General features: G+C 37.0%; 2 long non-coding RNA genes across 2 annotated transcripts; one reads left to right on the forward strand and one right to left on the reverse strand.

Moving 5' to 3' along the window:
• Positions 1 to 2,955: 2,955 nt before the first annotated feature.
• On the reverse strand, positions 2,956 to 15,204 carry LOC124259789. Its single transcript, XR_006893918.1, has 3 exons — positions 15,194 to 15,204; positions 7,556 to 7,558; positions 2,956 to 3,270 (listed from the first exon to the last, which is right to left on the reverse strand). It is a non-coding gene; the product is annotated as an uncharacterized LOC124259789 (long non-coding RNA).
• A 1,332-nt stretch (positions 15,205 to 16,536) lies between these two features.
• On the forward strand, positions 16,537 to 21,014 carry LOC124259788. The gene is made up of 3 exons (XR_006893917.1): positions 16,537 to 16,547; positions 18,794 to 18,796; positions 20,336 to 21,014. It is a non-coding gene; the product is annotated as an uncharacterized LOC124259788 (long non-coding RNA).
• Positions 21,015 to 22,519: the final 1,505 nt, after the last annotated feature.

The raw sequence follows: 22,519 nt of genomic DNA on the forward strand, positions 1-22,519 counted from the left end.
GTTTTAGGGTTAACAGACCCCGAGGTTTTCTTCTCAATTTATTGTTAACTGTCTTGTGATCTAATGTTGTCTGTGCACCAGCCACGTACCTGTCACAGCTGAATGTAATATAGGTGCTTCAAATATATAAACTGTAAGGTTTTGATTAAGATGACGGTGAATAAATCAATAATATTGTATTAACATTGTTTTTTTGTTTAATTGTTGTTAGCCCCACACTCAGCAATATCCGTTTTTACGGTTATCTGTTTATATTCGAGCCTGGACCTGTCATGATAGAATACGGAAAGGTATTGATTCACTATGCCCTGTTCTGAAATATATTCTGGATAACAGATTAAATGTATCCTTTTGTGAAAATATGGATTTTACCCAGAAATCTCAAGCGAACAAGCTGCATAATAAAAGCTATCAAAAGGGCATGTAGAGGCGAGCGCGCACGTGTATGAGTGTGTGTATGTGTGTGTGTGTGTTTTTTCTAATCCATCACCATGTCACAGTGTTTGAATGAGCAAACATTTAACGTCACATCGGCCAAATATAGACGCGAAGAGTTATGCTAAATATCTATCGCAGGGGCAGTAAAACATTCACAAGCTTCACAAGGGACAATGGTAATATTATTTATCTTATTACATCAACCTAATTAAACCTCTATTAATCAAAATGTATCGAACAAATCTTTTTTCTTTTTAACAGCCTAGAAGTAAACGTGAACTGATCATCCTGTGAAGATGAAAAAACTTTTTAATATGTATCCCTTGTCAGAGAATATTTCACAGTCAGACTGAAAGTCGGCCAGTAGAAAGATCATGATACAGCTTTAAAATTTCAATAACATATGTTTGATTAAAAGAAACATCTTCCAGAGGCTGATGGAATGACAGGGAACAAGAAAAGATGGCAAATGGTTTATTATTTGGCTGATGATGCTTATACTCCAACACTATCAGAATAGCCTTTAGCTTCAGCAGTGTAAATTGAACTATTGTCTGGTATTCTGAAAACTGTGTTTTAGATCCGTTTGATTCTTGATCCAGTTCGTCATCCATGAAATCGTCTCTCAATAATCACAATGGATATAACTGGATAATTGGAAATGTGGATCTTTGCCATTTGAAGACAATTCCAATGTATGATAGTTCCAATATGGTGTTATGGTGCTGAAATCTTTGAAACTTCATGCAAGAGGTCAATAGAAAACGTACAGATAGTTTTCTTAAAAAGGTGTCCCCAACTGAATATGAATACTCCAAATGACACCGTTCTTGGAGAGTGTCACAGACACCCTGTCACAGCATTACAATACATTAAATGAATTCACCTCCACCATAATAAAGTACTATATCTGGCTTAGATCATGCTGATATTTTAATGAAGCTGGAATACATACACTTGGGATATATTAAAAAAAAAACCAACATAACATAAACTCCCAAATACTTTATATTGTGACTTTCTGAATGACTTCATTTCCGTTATATCATGATGTGCCAGCTTTTGGATGATGAAACTAAACAGTTCTCTAGCTTTTGGTAAGTCAGGATTGAGCAGAGATTTCAACAAAGGCTTTCTGACAATTTATACGAAGGCTAACATTCATATCAGAAATACAAATATAAATCAGAACTCTGAATCTTGCAAAATGCAGTATATCGTTTATAACCGCTCCTGGGCAAGGTGCGTGTGTACCCAAATCAGAGTCATTTTCAAACCGCTTTGGCAACCTAAGGGAGTTAACTCATCCTGTCATATTACACGTATCATACACAGATTGTGCATTTTGAGGGCAGGGTTTAAGTCAACCATCTAAATTTCGTTTTGTGTCAAGGCTATAGCTTGCCATTTATTTTCCATATTGTCAGAATTTGCTGAGTAAGACGATGCCAAAGGTTATTGATGATGAAAACAAACAGTTCTGGGAATAAAACTCTATTCATTATATTCTCTCAAATATTGTTGTGAACCATGATCGAAGCAGGCAATTCTAACAATATTGAACATGTCAGCAAATTCATTGTTTGCATAGACCAACTGTAATCAGTTTATCTACACTAAATAAAACTTTAAAAAATAGAGTCTGAAAAAACATACAGAATCTGAATTATGTCTGAAAATGAAGAAAGAAAGAGTAATGTTTTTACGTAACATTAAAACTATCACTTAAATTATTTATTTGTTTTAATATTTCAGGATCAATGACCATTACAACAATGACTGAAGAATCAGTAACGCGTTATCATAAATGCATTACATAACCTGGCTGACGCCCTGGAGACAGACGGTGCGCGTTATGCCAAACTTGTTGGAACAATCTTCGTTGCGAAGATAGCAGATGGAACCATTGTAAGGGACCGCTAATAATTTATGGCTTGGAGGCGTAAAATACAACTCGTAAGACATCCAGTGAGCTTATGAAATGTGGAGTCTATTTGGATGGCATACACTTTGGCTGTCGAAAAGAATGCATTGTTTTTCTTGGGATAGGAATCATGATAACATGTAGCATTTCACCTGCCATAATAGCATATAGCCAGAAATATTCACTCATGTCAATACGGCATGTAGACACTAATATTCACTCATGCCATGACGGCATACAGACACTAATATTCACTCATGCAAATACGGCATGCAGACACTAATATTCACTCATACCAATACGGCATGCAGACACTAATATTCACTCATGCCAATACGGCATGCAGACTTATACTCAATATTCATGCAGACACTAATATTCAATACGGCATGCAGACACTAATATTCACTCATGCCAATACGGCATGCAGACACTAATATTCACTCATGCCAATACGGCATGCAGACACTAATATTCACTCATGTCAATACGGCATGCAGACACTAATATTCACTCATGTCATGACGGCATGCAGACACTAATATTCACTCATGCCAATACGGCATGCAGACACTAATATTCACTCATGCCAATACGGCATGGAGACACTAATATTCACTCATGCCAATACGGCATGGAGACACTAATATTCACTCATGCTAATACGGCATGCAGACACTAATATTCACTTATGTCAATACGGCATGCAGACACTAATATCTATTCATTTCAATACGGCATGCAGATACCAATATTCACTCATGCCAATACGGCATGGAGACACTAATATTCACTCATGCCAATACGGCATGGAGACACTAATATTCACTCATGCTAATACGGCATGGAGACACTAATATTCACTTATGTCAATACGGCATGCAGACACTAATATTCACTCATTTCAACTCTGCATCAGACACTAATATTCACTCATGTCATGACGGCATGCAGACACTAATATTCACTCATACCATTACGGAATGCAGACACCTTATATTAACTCATGTCATGACGGCATGGAGACACTAATATTCACTCATGCCAATACGGCATGCAGACACTAATATTCACTCATGTCATGAAGGGATACAGACACTAATATCTATTCATTTCAATACGGTATGCAGACACTGATATTCACTCATGTCATGACGGCATGGAGAAACTAATATTCACTCATGCAAATACGGCATGCAGACACTAATATTCACTCATGACAATACGGCATGGAGACACTAATATTCACTCATGTCATGACGGCATGCAGACACTAATATCTATTCATTTCAATACTGTATGCAGACACTAATATTCACTCATGCCAATACGGCATGGAGACACTTATATTCACTCATGTCATGACGGCATGCAGACACTAATATCTATTCATTTCAATACTGTATGCAGACACTAATATTCACTCATGCCAATACGGCATGGAGACACTAATATTCACTCATGTCATGACGGCATGCAGACACTAATATCGATTCATTTCAATACGGAATGCGGCACCCGTGAAGAGCCACCTCCCCGTTGTGGGTGCTGGGTAACGTTAAGCGCTCTTCGACCCCACGTTGTGGACCCGGGGGGATATTTGGTCCACCAACCCGTTTGCTGTGGGTTGCGCCCCTGTGTCGGTGGAAGACGGGAGTCTGGTGGTTGAGGGCAGTAGGGGCCTGGAACCGTGTTCCTGTTGCCCGACACACCGCTTCGGCCCTTACTTCACCTGGACGGGTGGTTGAACTGGCCCGGTTCAATCAATCGGCTGGTCACGCCAAGCCCTGTGCTACAACTGTAAAATGTTGCCCAAAATTTGAGAATTATTACATGATATTTTTAAGTCTTGGCAATTTTTGAACTTTGAATTTCTGAATTTCAACTGCACAATTTCATGTATGTTTTTGCCTAGAGTCGAATGTCCAGAAGGCGGTGGCTCATGGGCCAATCTGGTGGATTCATTAATCTTCTTAATTTTTCTGCTGGAGTGTGTCATCCGGGTATCCTTGGTGCTGCAAGCCGGAGATCTGCTTGTTTTTAGCATTGTCCTTGTGATACTCCGTGGTGGTTGGGGAGCTCGGATGATGAAATCTAACAAAATATCCATGGCTTATGAAACACCAACAAAAAAAACCAAACGTCCTCTTGACAATGACCCTGTTGATGATGACCACAGACTGCCCAAATCGATTGAGTATTGGCCACGTTTCCTTGTAATCGAGACTCTAAACAAGACTCCATTAAAGTTGAACCCTTTTGCAGTATCTAAGGGTATTCAAGGTATTGCTGGGGATGTAAAGGACATTAAACGTCTCCGTTCAGGTGCGCAATCAACCAACAGCAATCAACCAACTTGATGAATACGGAATTGTTCGTTGGCATTCAGGTCTCGGTCTCTGCTCACAAAACTTTGAACACAAGTAAAGGAATCGTCAGAGACCGTGATAGATTGTTTGCTGACATGACGGAACTTGACATGGTATCAGGGTTGAAAGATCAAGGTGTTCTTTATGTTAAGCGCTTTACAACCCGAAAAAACAAAGAAACTTTCAAAACGAATACCTGTCTGTTTTTCTTTTCATCTCCAAATGCTCCTAAATCGCTGAAGGCAGGTTGCTGTAACATTCCCGTTGATACCTACATCCCTAACCCACTCAGGTGTTTTAAATGCCAGAAATATGGACACGGTGTAAATACTTGTACATTGTCTGTTGTGTGTGCTCACTGTAGTGAGAAGACACACACAACAGCAGATTGTAACAGTACTTTTAAAAAATGCACCAACTGCTCGGGCGACCATTCAGCTTTTTCGAAAGAGTGTCACATTTGGAAAGAGCAAATGGCAATTAACAAAATCACATTTACCCAAAATATCACTTTTTCTGAGGCAAAAAAACTGGTAAAGAGATCTGACCTTCCAGAGAGTTATGCTGCAGAAGCAAAAACACCATCTGAGTCTAACTCTAAAATAACAAAATCATCCACTAGCTGCCAAACAACCTTGACTTGGGTCAAAGGGGACTCTCCACAGAATTTGTACCCTGCGATATCATCTCAGACTGAGGAATCACTTCCTGGTACGTCAAAGTCTTCTTCTGATCATAAATCATCCTCTCAATCACGCTCACTCACTCAATCGTCATCTGACAATCAACAAATTGTTAAAAGTAAAGGTTAGCCTAAGCCTGATGCTATCAAGAAACAAAGTGGAAGAGCTCCAAAAGGGTCGCAAAATAAAATTCAGTTGTTCAACAAATATGGATCTCTTGAGGACATGGACGTATCTGAAAACGTCCATTCTAGGGCACATAGCTTGTCGCCCTCCAAACAGGTGCGGGGTAGATCCCCAGTAAATCCCCCCAAAAGATAGTTTATTCCAATAATATTGTGCAGTGGAACTGCAGAGGACTGAGGACTAGCTTAAGCGATTTGCAGCTATTAGTCCAAGATTTTACACCATCAGCGATCTGTCTACAGGAGACATATTTAAAACAGACAGATACTTTTGACCTTCGTCATTTTAATGCTTATCATTGTTTTTCACCTCCGGGTGATAGGGCCTCTGTAGGATCTTCCATCTTAGTGAAACAGAACGTTATCCATAGCCCTGTTGTACTTACTACTCATCTTCAGGCTGTTGCAGTGCGAATAACTTTGCACGCTGCATTTACATTATGCTCTCTCTACATATCTCCGTCTTCGACTTTTCACAAAACTGATCTTCAATCTCTATATGACCAACTCCCGAAGCCCTGTATTATTATGGGAGATTTAAATGGGCACAACCCACTGTGGGGTAGTGTAAATACAAATGCTAAAGGTAAACTACTGGAGGAGTTTTGTTCAGACAATGATTTATGTATTTATAATGATGGTTCCAACACGTATTTACACCCTGGTACAGGAACCTATTCTGCCCTCGACTTATCAATCACGAATTCAGAATTACTAAATGAATTTGAATGGTCGGTCCATGATGACCTCTGTGGAAGTGACCATTTTCCTACTATACTAAAACCTGTAACCCGATCTGATATTACCCCATATTCAAGATGGAACTTTAAAAAGGCTAACTGGCCTTGTATCAAGCTCTGTGTTGTAGCGGACTTAAATCTGAACTCTTTATAGAATGTACTGATCCTTTGAAGGATTTCTCTGATGAACTAATTAACATTGCTGATGAGTGTATCCCCAAATCCTCTGCAATTCCACACATACGAAAACCATGGTTCAACAATGAGTGCAAACAGGCTAGGAAGGCACGGAAGAAAGCTGAGAATTATTTCCGTCGCCATCCTATGGTCCATAATTTGAATACATTTAAAATTTTAAATGCTAAGGCACGGCGTACCTTCAAGCAAAATAAACGTCAATCCTGGCGAAATTATGTATCCAAAATAAATTCACGAACGCCGATATCAAAAGTATGGAATATGATCCAGAAAATAAAAGGTAAGGGTTCTAAATCTAGCATTAAGCATCTTAAAGATGGAGACGAATTATTAACTAGTAAATCTGATATTGCAAATAAACTTGGAGAAACTTTGGCCAAACACTCTTCCTCATCGAATTATTTACCTCAATTTCAAAATTATAAAAAACAACAGGAAAAGAAAACTATTAATTTCATTTCAGATAATGGGGAAGATTACAATGAACTATTTTCTATTCATGAACTTCATACTGCTCTTGATCAGGCTCACGATACTGCTACAGGTGCTGATAACATACATTATCAGCTTCTGAAGCACTTACCGGAATCATGTTTAGAGACACCTTTTTGATGATATTTGGACATCAGGTAACTTTCCTTCCTCATGGCGTGACGCTATAGTAGTACCAATACCTAAACCTGGACGTGATCATACGGATCCGTCCAATTATCGACCGATTTCACTAACTAGCTGTGTTTGCAAAACCATGGAACGAATGATAAATAATCGACTTGTTTGGTACTTGGAAACAAATAACCTTATAACAGATATACAATGTGGTTTCCGTAAAAACAGAAGTACTGTCGACCACCTAGTGCGTTTGGAATCGTTTGTTAAAAACGCTCTAATTAATAAGCAACACGCCGTGTCTATCATTTTTGATCTTGAAAAGCATATGACACTACGTGGAAGAATATGGCATTTTAAAAGTTTTACATGATTTCGGATTGCGAGGCCGTTTGCCTCAATTCATAACTAACTTTTTAAGTAACAGACAATTTCAAGTCCGCGTGGGTTTTACCCTGTCTGATCATTACAATCAGGATCAGGGTGTTCCACAAGGCAGTATTTTGTCTGTCACTATATTTAGTATCAAGATTAACAGTTTATCAAAGGTTTTAAATGATTCAATTGATGGATCACTTTTTGTGGATGATTTTAATATTTCTTGTCGCGGTAAGAATATGCATACTATTGAACGGCAAATGCAGCTGTGTTTAAATAAAATAAATAAATGGTGTCTTGATAACGGTTTTAAATTCATTAAATCCAAAACTAATTGTATACATTTTTGTAGAAAATATAAGCCGCATAAAGACCCGGAACTGTTTCTCAATGGCACTCCCATCAAAGTTGTAAAGGAGGCCAAGTTCTTGGGGTTTAATGTTTGATTCTCATTTAACGTTTCTGCCGCATATTAAATCCCTTAAAACTAAATGCATGAAGGCACTTGACTTGTTGAAAGTTGTTTCAAATTCTAAGTGGGGAGGGGATCAAGCCACTCTCCTACATCTATATCGATCATTGGTCCGCTCGAAACTTGATTATGGCTCCATCGTATATGGTGGAGCCTGCAAAAGCAACTTAAAACTATTAGATTCTGTCCATCACCAAGGTCTAAGACTTTGTCTTGGATCCTTTAGAACTTCTCCTGTTGACAGTCTCTACGTCGAGGCAGATGAACCATCTCTTACACAACGCCGTATAAAATTATCCTTGCAGTATATAACAAAACTTTATTCTAACAAGTCTAACCCTGCATTCAACTGTGTCTTTAATCCTCTTTATGAGGATTTGTATAACAAAAAGCCTTCTCTTGTTCCACCTCTTGGTTTAAGAATTAAACCATTCTTTTCTGCTGCTGGCATTGAGCTGGAAAATATAGCTCCTTCTCGTCTTCTTTCTTCTCCTCCTTGGCAGTTGGTTAGGCCACAAGTTGACCTAACATTAACAGCATTTAAAAAAGCAGAAACTAATGAATTACAATATAAACAAGAATATAATCAATTAAAAAGTAAATATAATACATATAAATCCTTATTTACAGATGGGTCCAAGGATGGTGGCGCGGTGGCTTGTGCCACTGTCATTGGATCCAGAACAATCTCCTCTCGTTTACCAGATAACAGCTCTATTTTTACAGCAGAAGCAAACGCCATATTAACAGACTTAAAATATATTAAAAAACGCCCTAACTATCAACAATATATCATTTTTTCTGACTCACTTTCTTGCCTTCAGGCTATTAAAAATATTTGTTGTAAACATCCACTTTTATTAGAAATTATTGAATTATATAATGAGCTTGCTACTGGCCAATGCGATATCGTCTTTTGTTGGTTACCCAACCATGTTTGCATTTCTGGGAATACACTGGCCGATCTTGCTGCTAAGGCAACACTCAACAAATCTGTGACACCACTTCTAATTCCATACTCTGATTACAAAGCTAGCATTAGAACTTACATCCGTGATCTGATGCAGAAGAAGTGGGACACCCAAGTAGGTATCAATAAATTACATGAAATAAAACCCTATATCGGTTACACTTACTTGGGTTGTCAGTCCAGATTTGAAGAGGTCATCATGCGACGATGTCGTATTGGCCACACTAGATACACTCACGCATACCTATTGAAAGGTGAGGATCCTCCGTTTTGTATCCCTTGTGATGAGAGAACCACGGTCAAGCATGTCCTGGTTGACTGTGTTGAATTCTCCATCATAAGGGATAAATACTTCAATGTGAAAACAGTTAAGGATCTTTTTAACACTGTTAATTGTCATTTAATTATTGGCTTTTTAAAAGAAATTGATTTAATGAATGAATTTTGAATAATATGTTCTGTACATATATGTATTTTAATTATTGGTAGATTTGATTAGTAGCTTAGATTGTTAGTGGCAGTGCCCTCAAAGGGGGTTGAAGTAGCGTAAAATTATTGTCCTCTTGAGAGGGTACGTAAGTCCCAAAACATTCAAAGTAAATTTAAACCTACTACTCTTTTAATCGTAGAATATATGTTCGTTTAATTTATGGCTAGATTATCTTACATTGCTAATAGCTGAGAGGAAGGTGTAAATCCAGCTAGGGACCATGCAGGAAGCAAATGTACTATAAGTCCCCATGGTCCCTAGTATGGTGATCTACCTTCAGTTGTTGGCAATATATAGCCTGTTTTTTACCTTGTATTGTCCTATAGTTAGACTGTTTTAGATTTGATTGCTAGTTTTAAATACGAATCTGTGATAATCTAGTTATTTTACTGTCCTTCGTTGACAGGTTTTTATAGTTTACCATTGCTTACTATGCATAAAATTAATTGTTCTCGTCACGATATGGCTGAAATATTACCGATGTGACGTTAAATAATAACTCACTCACTCACTCAATACGGAATGCAGACACTAATATTCACTCATTTCATGACGGCATGGAGACACTAATACATGAGTCAATTCGAAAACATATGAGTACCTTTCTTTAGCTATAATATATTTTTGACAACCAGTGCAGTTCTATCGCTAAACGTGTTTCTTTTTCAGTATCGCGGACAGTGTTTGTCACAAACATATTTCGGGCATCAATGACATGGTTAACGTAAAATGCATTTGAGTAATATGTATTTATATTGAATTAATAAAGCTATTAATTAATATACTGCAATTCATAAACAGCTATGTGTTACCAACTTTATCAAGTTGATGTTCTATTCATATTTGGCCACATTGACTCTGTCATTTCCTTTTCAATAAAAGTATGTAATTCCAAATTAGAATTTTTGTTTGTTTAATTTGTTATTTATTTTCTAAATACATTTGTTCTGCTTAGCAATATTTTTTGTAACTATTCCAAATTAAAAACTATTTTGTACATATTCAATATATTTATATTTGTTAGAACTATTTGAGATCAAATAGTTTCTAACAAATATCAATATTGATATGTACAAAATAGGTTTTAATTTGGAATAGTTACAAAATATTCAATAGAGACAATTGGCTTTATGCAATGTAAAATGCATGTGTATAAATACTTGAGGTACTAATATAAATACTTTGTAAACTAGTTGGTAGGCTTAATAATTTTACTCTCTTCCAAGTTCATGGGATGACTTTATGCCAGTTCAGGTGACAGAATGACTCTAAGATACATGAAATAAATTGTTTGTTGTTTTGCAAATGTGAAAGAAAATGCATTATAAATTTTACTTTGGATAGATGACAGGGATCTGCATGTGTCAAATTGTTTCTTTGCCATGCTGTAAATATACTGATAATGATACATTGAATACAGGAATTGGGATGGAGACCTTCGACATTTTCAGGATTATTAGCCATTTTCTGAATTTAGAATGGGCCACTGCCCTTGTATCAATAGTAAACTTCATAATTTTAATGGGGCATTTTTATTCTAATGTGCAAAATGGCCAGTCTTTCCCAATGCCTGGAATAAATAGCAGTTCTTGTGACATTATAATTTTTTTTATAAATATATGAACTTTCCCATTTATGGTGACGTTTTTATTCACACAAGAAGTCATAGTGTCACAAATCGATCAACAGCTCGACAAAATAACCTTGATGGCATGGTTACAATTATTTCGGTTACTACTGTCAGATATTCAAAACAAAAATGTGAAAACCCTCAGCCATATGAATATTCATCATGAAGCAATTATTTATCAAATTATGTAAACATTATTTTAGAGGTGATATATAAAAACTGGTTGTTGGACAACATTTATTACACTTTGTACTAGATGTCTTGGAGTGAGTGAACAATGTACTATGATCTAAAGTACATGAGTGTTACTTAGTTCTTGGTTATGCAGGGGTGAGGTTCTGCTAGGCTGTAAGCAAAATATGAAGCAGCACACAGCACCTTCAAGTCACAATTGGCAAAAATGCAAGACCAAATACACTCAAAATGTGGAGTAATCACTCAAAGACATTTCCTGTATTGTAAAATATACTGATCAATACATGGGGAAACTAAATGTGCATATATACTATGTCATGACTGTAGATTCTGCAGACACTGGCTGATAGCAGCATGAGTATAATTACTTGTCATGTAATATAGTGTTTTTCACCCATATTTAGTAACTTACATATTCCAAATATTCTGCCAATGAGGCCAAGGTTGGTAACTGGCATTCCATATTTTCCACTATACAGTTAGACCAATATGTCTTAAAATAATGGAAAAGAATAATGTGTACTGGTTATTGTGCTATGAACCAGTGTTGTAATCTTACAGCAAATAAAAACAAAGAATTTCATATTTCAATAAAATTCCATGTCATGTAGAATCACATGCCTATGCCATTGATTAAGTGTAACTTTTCATTGGAAAGCATGTTTTGTCATGGAAACTGGAGTAGTAGGGTAACCTAGTGGTTAAACTGTTGAAAAACTGAAGTCCCGGGTTTGATTCCCCACATGTGTGCAAAGTGTGAAGCCCATTGCTGCTCTCCCCAGCATTATGTTGCTGGAATATTGCTAAAAGCAGTGTAAAACCCAATTCTCTCACTTGGAAACCTTTGCTATATACACTGAAAATCTAATCTCCTACATCCATCGTTGTATATTTACTGTCAACTCAATATCATGGCTAAAAGCAGAATTCTTCCAAACCATTCAATTTGTGCTTGCTTTATCCACACTTAAAAAACAATAAACAAGTTTTAGAACTATTCTGCAAGTTTATTCCAAAGACATAATTACTCATAACATATCAAACATTCTTTGCATTTCCCAGATGCTAAACCTGAAAAAATACTGTAACAGCATCATCTGGAATACAAATGTTCTTTCATGGTCACTCATCTAAATTCTCACTGAATTATCTGAGAGTCCCATGATGTCACAAGACTTTCCAAAACACCTTGCTGGTTACAAGCATTTCCTGTTCCAGCAAGTTTCCAAAGGATGATGTGTAGGGCTTTAATATGTTTTATAACTGTACATACAACACTTCAATGACTTGCTGTTTCTTCATTTGCAATGTACATATATTGCTTGACCACCAGATGTTAAAAGAAATCTGAAGATGTTTCAGTTTGTGTTGCTCTTGATGTCAATGGTAATTGTGGTGATAAAGAAATCTATTCCTCCTTCTTTCTCCTCTTAAAGATGTGCATCTATTCCAACTGACTGACTGACTGACTGACTGAGTTTGGTTTTACGCCGCTTTTAGCAATATTCCAGCAACATCACGGCTGGGGACGCCAGAAATGGGCTTCACACCTATTCCAACTGAAAAAAATACATAACACACGTTAGACCAAGTATGATATACTTAATAAAATGTAAACACTAAAACAGTTCCTTACAATGTTGACATCAAGATATTATTGATAAATTAAGCATGTGGATGTTATGTTTAACTGAACATGCTGCACCATAACCAAATGCTAAATGGGGCTGTAATAATATATTAATCAAGCTCATATTACAGAATACATTTGTGAGAGACACCTATTCAGAGCTATTGGTATCAATCAAAGTGTGGATATATAATCATCATTGTTTACGCACTATTAAATTATTTTTTAATTCATTACATTTTTTTTTTTTAGAATTACACCTGGATTTTCATTGCACATTAAGTTATCTTCTGGATAATTCCAACTGCAAGATACTTTATTTATTAACACAGTTTTTTGGATACACATGCATTATACCGGATACCTGCCTGTCATATTTTATTAGGTCCCCTCTCCGGGGTACAATAAAATCCCACTGTAAGATATCAAATGCAATCAAACGATTAACCAATCTGTACACATGTCAACTCCACCCTTACTGTGCGTGCCATGCTTAAACAATACCAGCCTTTAAATGAAAACAAAGAAATCCATGTAACAAACTTACCTCGACTAATGGCCAGCCTGAAGACGACGCTGTGACAACTCTGCATCTGTTTGGCAAATATTCTCGTGCTGTTCATGCAACATTGCCTTAGTGCTTTAGCAGTCCATAGTCTGTTACATGGCATAGGTTTATGATTCACACAGCCAGTGTCGAGTATGATTATCCACGGCATACCCCATGTAACAGTGTTATCGCCATTGCCGAAAAACGTTGTTTGTCACCGGAAGTACTAAACAACGTAATCTCTCGCGAAGTGCCGTGACCTACTTACGGGCCCTATATTCACTCATGCCAATACGGCATGCAGACACTAATATTCACTCATTTCAATTCTGCATGCAGACACTAATATTCACTCATGTCATGACGGCATACAGACACTAATATCTATTCATTTCAACACGGTATGCAGACACTCATATTCACTCATGCCAATACGGCATGGAGACACTAATATTCACTCATGTCAATACGGCATGGAGACACTAATATTCACTCATTTCAATACGGTATGCAAACACTAATATTCACTGTTGACATGACGTTGAGCAGACACTTATATTCAGTGGATACATGTATGATTGCACCCATTTTTCTCAGTGGATCCTTGTTTGAATGCTCCCAATCAATGAATATTTGATGAATAAACATACTTGTATTCAATGCAGCGATATTTTGACTTTCTTGATATCAACAAATTTGGTTATTTCTTGATTTTGTTTTTGTTTAACGATGCACTAAATGCTGCTATGTAACGACTGTCTGTAAATATTTGAGCCTGGACCAGACAGATCAGTGATTGACGTTATGAGCATCGAGCAACACAATTGGGACACAAGCGATGATATGCATAAGCCTAGTCAGCATGCATGCAATCCGGTTCCAATGATAATTCTAATTCTAAACCGGATCTTCTCGGGTCGGTAATAATTGACCGTGGCTATACATAAGGCATGTATACAGGTTCATTTTGATTAAATCGATCAATACTTGCATCTTTACGAGTCCAGTTCCATTCTAGTCTTTAACATGTAGCATTTTGCTGGTTGTTAAAGTTGCTTAAGTCATGCTTCTGAGTGATTTTCAGCCCCAACATGTAGATAATCAGTGGCTATTCACAATCAATGATTATTGACAAGCAATGAATATTGACATCAATGATTACTGACAATCAATGAATATTGACATCAATGATTACTGACAATCAATGAATATTGACATCAATGATTACTGACAATCAATAGATTTTGACATTAATGATTATTGACAACAATGATTATTGACATCAATGATTACTGACAATCAATGAATATTGACATCAATGATTACTGACAATCAATGAATATTGACAATGATTATTGACATCAATGATTGCTGACATCAATGATTATTGACATCAATGATTATTGACATCAATGATTATTGACAATCAATGATTATTGACATCAATGATTATTGACATCAATGATTATTGACATCAATGAATATTGACAGCAATGATTATTGACAACAATGATGATTGACATTAATGATTATTGACAACAATGATTATTGTCATCAATGATTACTGACAATCAATACTTATTGACATCAATGAATGTTGACAACAATGATTACTGACAATCAATGATTATTGACAACAATTATTACTGATAACCAATAATTACTGACAATCAATGATTTTTGACATTCAGTGGTTTTGACAATAAATGACCATCAGCACTCATGCCAATACGGCATGCAGACGCTAATATTCACTCATGTGATGACGGCATGGAGACACTAATATTCACTCATGCCAATACGGCATGGAGAACTAATATTCACTCATTTCAATTCTGCATGCAGACACTAATGTTCACTCATGTCAATACGGTATGCAGACACTAATATTCATTCATGTCAATACGGCATTGATATTTGATGTCAATTGATGCAGACACAATGTTATATTCACGGTATGGATACATGTGACATGATTGCACCCACTTATTTCTGGATACAATGGATCCTTGTTTGATCCTTGTTTGAATGCTCCCAATCAATGAATATTTGATGAATAAACATACTTGTATTCAATGCAGCGATATTTTGACGGTAATAATTGACCGTGACTATACATAAGGCATGTATACAGGTTGATTTTGATTAAATCGATCAATACTTGCATCTTTACGAGTCCAGTTCCATTCTAGTCTTTAACATGTAGCATTTTGCTGGTTGTTAAAGTTGCTTAAATCATGCTTCTGAGTGATTTTCAGCCCCAACATGTAGATAATCAGTGGTTTTTGACAATCAATGATTATTGACAATCAATGATTATTGACAATCAATGAATATTGACATCAATGATTATTGACAATCAATGAATATTGACATCAATGATTACTGACAATCAATGAATATTGACATCAATGATTACTGACAATCAATGAATATTGACATCAATGATTACTGACAATCAATGATTATTGACATCAATGATTACTGACAATCAATGAATATTGACATCAATGATTACTGACAATCAATGATTATTGACATCAATGATTATTGACAACAATGATTATTGACATTAATGGTTATTGACAACAATGATTATTGACATCAATGATTATTGACAATCAATGATTATTGACATCAATGATTACTGACAATCAATGAATATTGACATCAATGATTACTGACAATCAATGAATATTGACATCAATGATTACTGACAATCAATGATTATTGACATCAATGATTATTGACAATCAATGAATATTGACATCAATGATTATTGACATCAATGATTATTGACAATCAATGATTATTGACATCAATGATTATTGACAATCAATGAATATTGACATCAATGATTACTGACAATCAATGAATATTGACATCAATGAATGTTGACAACAATGATTACTGACAATCAATGATTATCGACAACAATTATTACTGACAATCAATGATTATCGACAACAATTATTACTGACAATCAATAATTACTGACAATCAATGATTTTTGACATTCAGTGGTTTTGACAATACATGACCATCAGCACATTGATAAGTCGTTCACGTGACACAATCTGCTGACAGTGTTTTGAAATACTACACAACGGCAAAGACTGAAACACAATCATTGGAACATATCAGTCAAACTCTGTTCAGTAATTCACATTTCCAGGGGACAATTATGATAAATCATGTTTGGCTTTGGAAATAATCCATACATGCTTCTGCCTGATTACGCATTGTATTCCAGGGCATTTATTTCTGCGCATTAACTTTCACAAAGTGTATGCCTCAATTGATTGGACACACATTTCAATATTGATTGGTTCAGGATGGGAAGAGGGCTGTGAGGAATCTCATGGTACATAAATAACATTATCGTAATAAAGTGTATTCTGAATTATGATATTAATATTACAGAGGCAAACATTACATGAACATTCCTGGATCCTCCCTCCTACTTAGTATCTAACCATGCACCGTAAAACCACCCTTTTCTCGTGGGAACAAAGGAATTGACGTTTCGGCTGAGTCGGTTATACAACAACATGACTGCACAGAATATATACCTGGTAAAAAGCACTTTTTCCTCAGTAACTGAAGTTTTGCTTGGAATTGCTGATCAATAATTCTCAGAAACCGTTTGATCAATGACGCACTTTACTCACTCGACTTGATCCAGACGACAATGGGGTTCGGAGGAATCTCACACGTATAACTATATGCGAGAATGTCTTGTTAATCTTTAATCCTATCAAGACCACAGGACATGTAGCAAATCTATAAGTATAAGATTCCTCGTGGAAGTAGAGGCAGGAATTCATATTGCTCATACGCTACTGAGACCCACCACCCCTAAACGATAATAACATTAGGTTCACCGATATCCACTGATAGATCACATGACTATCCGTGTACCTTATAAGGTGTAGCAACGCCTCTTGAATACCCATGCTGCAGCTGTTTCTCTTCAGTACATGCACATCAGACTTCTATAGTTCCGATACGAGGTAAGGAACCCGAGATGTCGGTTAGGTAGAAATGGTTACCATAACTTGATAATCATAACATTCAATGCCAACAGATGTACGTCCAAACTTGGGCTCGGTGGTTATGTCATTCCTTCCATCCATTGGGAACGTTGACTCAGGGGACGTTTTCGTCGTCGAAAAGAACTGATTAGGTAAAGGTGCAAACAAACAAACTCACTAAAAACAACAACAAAAATAGCAACAAAACAAATAAAACTAAATTTTATGCAACATAATCCTTACAGTGGAAACATTTTTCTTGTGTCGTCAGTTTATTACCAGAAACTAAATTATTTTTGTGAGATAAGTTTGTAATAAATTTAGTTTTAATTAAACCCTACTATTTAAAAATGCATATTGCTTATCACGAGGGGGAAAAGGTGTATTTATTCATGTCAGAACTAACTTGACGTATACTCTCAACATTATGAAACATTCTTTTGCCTCTTAGACTATTGTGTTACAGATATCGCATCTGGATAGTTTGTAGTAAGGCTGAATATATACCAACTGAGGATTGACATTTTTCATAAACTAACATTGACCTTGGATTTCAAATCGTTTGTTCATGTCTTGGAATTCCCACAAGATACATATTCGTCCAGAATTAAGAGTATAATTTTCCCTGAAATTCCTGGACGAAGGAAATAACTAGGCGTAATTAAAATAAAACGTTTTCAAACGAATCATGGAAATTTTATTTCAATTTGTTGGATATTGAAATGTTGTCCTGGATGCAGCAGTCTTGACATGTTTGGTCAACTGCAGTATCGTAGCAATACCTGATGTGTGATTGCGAGCATATTCTAGGGTAAGTTATTGATACTTTAAAAACAAGCTATCATTGTACAATGGGTTCCGCAGATGTTTTTTCTTTTTCTGCAGCATTATGAGTCTCCAAAATTTACGCGAAGTAATAACATCACTGGGATGTCTGGCGGACAGTCTTGACGAAGATTTTGCTTTCTATGCGAAGACTAAAAGAGGTAGTGCTGGCGTTGGTATATTGGGTGGTGTGTGTGTACTCTCTGGATTCCTTATTGCGCCTCCAGTTGTCTTAGCAGGTTCACTATTGTTATTATGGGCTGGAACTGGTGGATTAGTCTCTCGTTTAGCTGAACACTGTTCATTGACACAGCATGTAAAGCTTGCACAGAAAAACCTTGACGATTTATCTAAGGAAATGTTACAGATGTTGAAACGTGATAAAAAGGACGCTCTGGACGGAATATGCATAAATGCTTTTACGATTTTAAGTTCCATTCTAACAATATCGCTTAGAAATGGTCAGAAAGTAGCCTGTTCAAGCGCACTGGAAATGTTAAAGACTTTTTCCAGAGTAGGTGGGCCATTTACCATTGTTTCAATAGGTTTGAACATTACGGAATTTGTGAAACACGGAGTAAACACTAAGCATGGATATTCTGCAACTGCAAGACATATACGGGAGGTTGTCCGGCAACTCAAGGAGATCAACGGGGCCTAATATCAGTGCCACAAAATGCAAATGATATTGATTTGAAGTGTGTTTCCGGAAGTTGATAAACTTTCTGTTATTTGTATTTCAAAGGATCGGTACAGCTCAGTCATGAATGACTTCAGGAACATCAACATGGCAGAACTGCGAGAAGTGAAGCAGGCTTTGCATAAAATGGCTGGTGCTGTGGATGAGGACAGCAAGTATTATGATTCCAAAAAAGAAAACTATCCGCGTAACATTTCCTGTTGGTGGAGCGATTTATGTCACAGGAGTAGTGTTATCCAGAATGCCTTACATTGGTGGAAGTGCGTCCAAACTTTCTTGTTTCGGAGCTGGGTTGGCTGTGTTGTGTGTTGCATCTCATGTGTTCACTATTGTTGCTGAACGTGCTGCAGGTACACAGTACATGCGACTCGCATACCGCAACCTTGAGGAATTGAAAGGCTCCCTCGAATCGTCCGGAAATAGAACTGGAATCATGAACACGGTAACTGACGCACTAGCAGTTTTAAGTTTCTTAAGGAAACGTTTAGGGATTAAAAACGTTCTTTTTCTCAAGACCTGCACACTTTTTGAGCTATCTACCAATACCCGCAAGATTCTAGACAATTTATATAACTCGTAAGAATGGTCATGTTCCACTTTTATGTAGGTGGATCTTGCCCTCAGATTTGTGAAGAGTGCTTTCTGTACAACCCCTAGATTCTAGGTCGGTTTTTCGAACTATAACAATTATGTGATTGAATCTCTTTGTCAGTGACCCCCTCCGTGGTGTAGTGGTTAGAGAGTCCGCCAGGAGAGCGGAAGGTCGCGGGTTTGTTCCCCGACCGCGTCATACCAAAAGACGTTAAAATATGGTACTTGTTGGTCCCTGTCTGGCACTCGGCATTAATGGGTACAACAAGGACTGGTCGGCTAGGAGTCAGTATAATGTGTCTGAGTGGGGTATTCATGCTTCACTGCGGCGTGGTATCTCAGTGGGCTAGCTCTATAAAACCAGCTAAAGTCTGGCCTAGTACAAGCAGCCGCACATACACATACACACGCCTGCACGTCGTCATATGAGCGAAATATTCTCAAGCACGACTTTAAACCCAATTTCACCTCACCTCACCTCTTTGTCAGCGAACGCGGGACTGAGGAAAGCAAAACATTTCAGCTTTTAGTGCATCCCGGTGTGTTGCAATGTGGTGTGGTGTGGAGGGCTTGGTGTTGCAGGTGTGGTGTGGTGTGGCATGGCGTGGCGTGGCGTGGCGTGGGTAGGGGTGGTAGGTTAGGTTGTCGTGGGGTGGGGTGACATGACGGGTTTTTTTTATTGTGTCGTTTAGCCCACATTTTAATATCCCCTAAGTCCTGATAGGATGAACCTGTTGACTGCCTCCAGACAGACACAGTTCCAAGCATTCATAAGCAGAACATATGACCGATCTTGGTGTCCATCTAAGGCTACATCTTATTGTAACATGTCTGAAAGGAAATGAGAATACACAGGGAACATGGGAACATTTATATTATATAATTCATATATTTTGTTTAGATGTTTTACTGAGGTCTATCTAGTGTTTTATGTTGAATCAGTGATGCAATTATTTGCCTTACTGTTTTACTGTGCGAGTTTCAGCTACAGCCAAACATCTTTGTGTCGAACTTGGATGTGTCGAACAACGGTTGTCACGAAGTCAAAGTTTGGATTTTACGTACTGTGTTCATGAGTGAGTGAGTGAGTTTACACCCACGACTTGATAGAACCAGGGAGAGTCTGATACAAGCGACGTTAACCCGAATCCACACCCCTCTATAACGTTGATTAATTAGGTATGATAACTAAATACCTGCTGTTAAAGGTTAGCTTGGTCAGGGAAGTGTACTGATATTTGAAATTCTGAATGAATGAGGAATAAACATTTTGAATATTCCAGAATCCAACGAATAGAAGACTTAACCATATTGGCATCGAACACGAGTTCTTATTATTTAGTGAGTGAGTGAGTGAGTGAGTGAGTTTAGGTTTACGCCGCACTCTGCAATATACCAGCTATATGGCGGCGGTCTGTAAATAATCGAGTCTGGACCAGACAATCCGGTGATCAACAGCATGAGCATCGATCAGCACAATTGGGAACCGATGACATGTGTCTACCAATGCAAGTCAGCGAGCCTGACCACCCGATCCCGTTAGTCGCCTCCGACGACTAGCATGGGCTACTTAAGATCAATTCTAACCCGGACCTTCACGGGTATCTGTGTTTATGAATTTCATCAAGTATTTACATAGGTCCCTTCAACTTCGACACATCGGTATTTGACTGCATGCATCACGTGGTCACGTTACCAAATTTCCAGTAGAAGTTTTTTATCCATTAATATATGAAACAGCTTTTAGGACAGATAACAACTAAACTGCCATGAAAAAGAATACATAAACCTTTGTTTGATGGTAATTGAAAATGGAACAAACATGGAATGATTAATTGACAACGGTGTATTTTTTACGCCTATCATAGCTTTGTTTCAGATCGAAACTTTGCAGATTTTCGGTTACTGTTTTCGGCCTAGTAAAGTTTCATACTATTTGTAGTTTGGGATCACCCAATTCACTGTTCAAACTTGTACTTTCTGTTGCCTATTGTTTAAATGGCAGACTACTTTCTAGGTATTTAGAAAAATACACATGATGTGCTTTTCGTGTTAGGACAGCAACTCTATGGATTGATGTACTCGTGATACCGATTTATGTACAATGTTCTTATGGTGCCTCTATGGTTTTCTTGTACTATACGGAATAATGTTTTTTTGCATGCTGCTATATTATATCTTTAATTTCCTATTTCATATATTTGTTGGTGTGTTGAAACATTATGGATGGTCAGCAATAGACTGAACAACCTTCTGGTGTTGGCGATCTATAGCCTGTTTTTATATTGTATTGTCCAAATAGTGCTATCAGTTTTAACTCTCCACACTACTTTTAGTTGTAATTGTGATATTCTAGTTCTTTTACTGTCCATTGTCGACAGGTTTTTTATAACGTACATATATTCCATTTCACTGTCAAATGTTCTCATTTCACATTTTATTGTGTAAATTGTTTTCGTCACGATATGGCTGCAATATTGCTGATGTGACTCACTCACTCACTCACTCACTCACTAAACAAACATATTCGTCAACACACCTGATTTTTCAAATGTTTCCTTTCAGTGTGGCGGTTGTTTTAATTAATTGAAGGTATTAGCCATATTTCATTACTTTAATATTCACAATTGAAACTGATAATATAATGTTTGCTTATTTGATTGTGTATTCGGGAATTTTGTTTACGACTGTATATGCCCGTCACTTCTATTTGACTCATACGTTCTTGCTTACAGTAACTAGCCCATTGACGTGATATATCAATATTATGCTTTTGTAGTATTTTTGTGGGTTTCAATAAAATTGAATCAAAAAGAAGTTTGTTTGTCATTTTGCTTCAAATTTCCAATCATATATTGTAGAATAGTATCCCTGATTGTCATGAGCTTTGGAACGTGCAATGCAATGA

Source organism: Haliotis rubra, unplaced genomic scaffold, assembly GCF_003918875.1.
Source record: "Haliotis rubra isolate DU_JTF1 unplaced genomic scaffold, ASM391887v1 Scf737, whole genome shotgun sequence".
NCBI classification, from domain to species: domain Eukaryota; kingdom Metazoa; phylum Mollusca; class Gastropoda; order Lepetellida; family Haliotidae; genus Haliotis; species Haliotis rubra.